Source organism: Oncorhynchus tshawytscha, linkage group LG02 (genome assembly GCF_018296145.1).
Source record: "Oncorhynchus tshawytscha isolate Ot180627B linkage group LG02, Otsh_v2.0, whole genome shotgun sequence".
NCBI classification, from domain to species: domain Eukaryota; kingdom Metazoa; phylum Chordata; class Actinopteri; order Salmoniformes; family Salmonidae; genus Oncorhynchus; species Oncorhynchus tshawytscha.
The window spans coordinates 29,506,648-29,510,873 of NC_056430.1; the positions used below are offsets into that span (position 1 = coordinate 29,506,648).

A 4,226-nucleotide genomic window follows, 5' to 3' on the forward strand; every position below is an offset into this window, starting at 1 on the left:
CTAATGTACTGCACTGGCTGGTGACCACTCTAATGTACTGCACTGGCTGGTGACCACTCTAATGTACTGCACTGACTGGTGACCACTCTAATGTACTGCACTGACTGGTGACCACTCTAATGTACTGCACTGACTGGTGACCACTCTAATGAACACACGTACACTAGGAAAGCTACCACTCTCAATAACAACGCCGAAGACAACTCTACACACGCAGACATGCACCCATACACACCCACAACCTCCACAAGGTTTTACAATATTCTGGTGACCCACCCACCTTTATACCAGACAACATTCTTCAGGACCCATTTTCTTCCCTGTGACCCATGGAATGGGTCATGACATTGTAGGTTTCAACCAACTCAATGGAAATGTTGGATTACCACACTATCAACTGTGTGTGTGTGTGTGTGTGTGTGTATCAGTGGAGGCTGCTGAGGGGAGGACGGCTCATAATAATGGCTGGAATGGAGTGGTATCAACCACAAGGAAACCACATCTTTGATTTGCTTGATACCATTCTATTGACCCCATTCCAGCCATTATTATGAGCCATCCTCCCCTCAGCAGCCTCCACTGGTGTGTGTACTAAAATATAAAGTATTCAGGTATATACACTCGCCCAGATTTGGGGTATGATGTATCAAAGTTTTGAGAGGACAGATGGACCACACCATGGGCTGAGGAGAGACGGGGGTGTTGAGGGGTTGGTGGGGGAAACCACATGGCTCACAACTAAAGAGAACACTAGCCCCAATAATAACTACAGACAAAACATTGGCCCAAACTCTAACTCAGAACTCTAAACTCCCAAGTTTTAAAAATACAAACCCATTGACGTCGATGGATTTGCACAAATACACACGCCTCAACTGTAATATTGGCTTTCATAATACATTGTGGTTGTTGGCTATATTATACTAGACAATCCAAAGATTACAGGACCTATTCCATCTTTATTTCTCTGTTACAGTTTGTCTTCGTTGTTTTCAGATAAAGAATGATTGTAACGCTGTACTGGTGTGGGTATGCTTTGACAGACGTGGAAAGAGAGCCATTGTGAAATTACAGTATACTCATTGTACTCCCTCTTCCCTCCCTCCCTTCCTCCTTGTCCTATTTTAAGTCCTTCTCTGCCCTAATAAAATGGTATTTAAAAATAGGTTAATTGCATTGCAGCTCTATTCCTGTGATTGTTATGGAGTATAATGAGCTAAGAGATAGAGAGGAATATTTGTGCATAATGACATTTGTAATGTCTTTATTCTTTTGGAACTTTTGTGAGTGTAATGTTTACTGTTAATTTGTATTGTTTATTTCACTTTTATATATTATCTACCTCACTTGCTTTGGCAATGTTAACATATGTTTCCCATGCCAATAAAGGATCGGAGCCATTTTTTTCAATTTTTCACCTAAAATGACATACCCAAATCTAACTGCCTGTAGCTCAGGACCTGAAGCAAGGATATGCATATTCTTGGTACCATTTGAAAGGAAACACTAAATATGGAATTAATGTAGGAGAACATAACACAATAGATCTGGTAAAAGATCATACAAAGAAGAAAAAAAACACGCTTTTTTTGTACAATGATCTTTGAAATGCAAGAGAAAGGCCATAATGTGTTATTCCAGCCCCAGGCACAATTTAGATTTTGGCCACTAGATGTCAGCAGTGGATGTGCAATGTTATAAACTGATCCAATGAACCATTGCATATCTGTTGAAAATGTTATATGAAGACTGCCCAAATGTGCCTAATTAGTTTATTAATACATTTTCATGTTCATAATTGTGCACTCTCCTCAAACAATAGCATGGTATTATTTCACTGTAAATTGGACAGTGCAGTTAGATTAACTACAATTTAAGCTTTCTGCCCATATCAGATATGTCTATGTCCTGGGAAATGTTTTGGTTACTTACAACCTCATGCTAATCACATTAGCCTACGTTAGTTCAACCGTCGAGCAGGGGGGACACTGATCCCATAAGAGGTTCAGTTGAAATTTAATTGAAAGTGAGAGAAAAAGAGCGAGGGAGAGAGGGACCCAGGCTGGGCTTGTCAGATGGGTCTCTGACTCTCCCTGGTGGAATAAAATAGGAACAGCAATGTTGGTGTCAGGTATAACAGTATGATGAAGCTGTTCCAAGACACTGATCAAACTCTGTGACACACACACACACGTGCACACGTACACACGTGCACACACACACACACACCCCTTTTCATCTGCATGCATCTCACAGAAACATCACCCAGACAGTAAAGAAACACTCTGGGAGCGCTGGGTGGATTTTGGTAAAACATTTTATATCCAAAGCAAAACCAGAATGCCAGTTTCCCCTGACCAGTCGGCCAGAATCAGTCGAATACAGTGACATGGGGGAGGGGGACAGTCACAGAGGGGACAACACGCCACATTATCTGCAGACAAGCTCTTTAAAATGTTGGCTGGACAATATACAGAAAAGTAAAACAATTGATGACAAACATTGGAGCAGGGTAAAGGGTAAAGGGTAAAGGGTAAAGGGTAAAGGGGAACTCTGGCAGACAGAGAGAAGGTCAGGTTGGTTCACGGCTGTGCCAACGCTATGGCAACAGAACTCCTCCATGGTAGTTCTGACTTCCATCAGAAGGAAGTAGTCTAAATGGAAACCAAAGTCGGGGTCAAAAGTGGCACCATGAAGGAAAATACCCTGTTGTTGTGATGCTTGGGTTTGGCTTGGTACTGGTACAGGCCATCTCCACATTCACAAAAATCACAATTAAAACTTAATAAAATAAAATAAAATCACCTCTAAACTTAGTCTCTGGCTCCAATTTCTATAGGTTAAAAAAAGAGAGAAAATCCCAATCAATATAAAAATGACATCATACTGTAAATGTACATGATCTTCTAAACTCTTCAAAGCCTGGTGAAATTTGAATAATTCTTCCACAAAGAGAAGTATAGAATATGGCTCCCCACTGGTCGTACACTGTCACGCAAGTGGCTTGAATACTTTCACTTTTAAATGGCTATTAGAGAAAAAGGTACTTTAGGAATAAAATAAAAAGGACAAATACAAATAAAATACATTTTAAGTGGCATAAAACTGAAAAGTCTTTCATGTACAAAGTCAATTAAATAATATAGCTTCCAGTGCATTGGGAGATGAAATCAAATAAAACAACAAACTATAATAGAATATAAACAAATACCTTTAAATTCATCATTTTACTTCCTTTTCTCTGTACTGATCATAAGCCATATCAAATCAAAGCGTTGACCTCAGTCCCTCACCCAAATCTGAAAGCGATTTGTTTTCCTGTTAGTTTATTTATGTATTGTACGGCCGTAGTTTGGTTTCTACAGAGTTGGTTTGGTTTGTACCTGGTGAGTGTCTAGTTTAACCTGGTTGACCCAAAGCTGACAGTTCTACATGCACAGACTGGGTGAGGTACCGAAGTCTCGCTCAAAGTCTTGATTTGAACACAGCCTCAAGGCACACTGCTGTGTGTGTGTGTGTGTGTGTGTGTGTGTGTTTGTTTGTTACAGTGGAGACAATGACATTACTGGGTTATCTAAGCCAATCTCTATGACTCCTCCTCTCTCTCCTAACTATACAGTACAACTTACTAAAAGACAACCCTCTCCCACCCTCCATCTCAGCCAGAGAGAGTGGGTCTTCAGGTGGCTAACACAAGGCCCGTTGGCAGGTTTGGGTCAGGGCTACAGGAGATCCTGAATCGCTACATAGCACCCTATGATGCTACACAGTGGCACTACTTAGAAACCTGTGGAGCTATATAACCCCTTACATCGCTACAACACCTCACAATCAAGGCCAAACCATCTCTCCTCAACGTTCAGAGTTCACACAGGGGTCAGAGGTCATGGAGTGGACTTGGCAGTACCCTTAAGGCTAAAGGTCATAGGTGACACAGGAGAGGGCAGTAGCTTGCAGACTCGAGGTCATGCCAGTGTGTTTTACAAAATCAGGGGTCGAGGTCTGTGTCTCAAACCTTTGTCAGTGCCTCACATTTCAAATAACAGGGTTTCTTCTGTGTTAGAGTGAACTAGAATCTGTCTGTGCTGTGCGTGTGTGTGCGTGCGTAATAGATTGTTTATCATTCAGAGGTGCTCTGATATTTACAGTGGTAGGACACAATTATTTCAATCTGAAACGTGGTTTCATTTCTCATATTGCTGTTGAATGTGTATCTATACGAGTGC

At 41.2% G+C, this 4,226-nt stretch overlaps 1 protein-coding gene across 1 annotated transcript in view; it reads right to left on the bottom strand.

Annotated features, from left to right (window-relative positions):
• Nucleotides 1-2,299: 2,299 nt before the first annotated feature.
• Nucleotides 2,300-4,226, bottom strand: part of LOC112218306 (transcription factor EB) — a 52,879-nt gene continuing 50,952 nt past the window's right edge. Inside the window, 1 exon segment of the mRNA XM_042296265.1 lies at nucleotides 2,300-4,226. This exon segment is cut by the window's right edge and continues 892 nt beyond it. The gene's annotated coding sequence lies outside the window, so the exon portion shown is untranslated.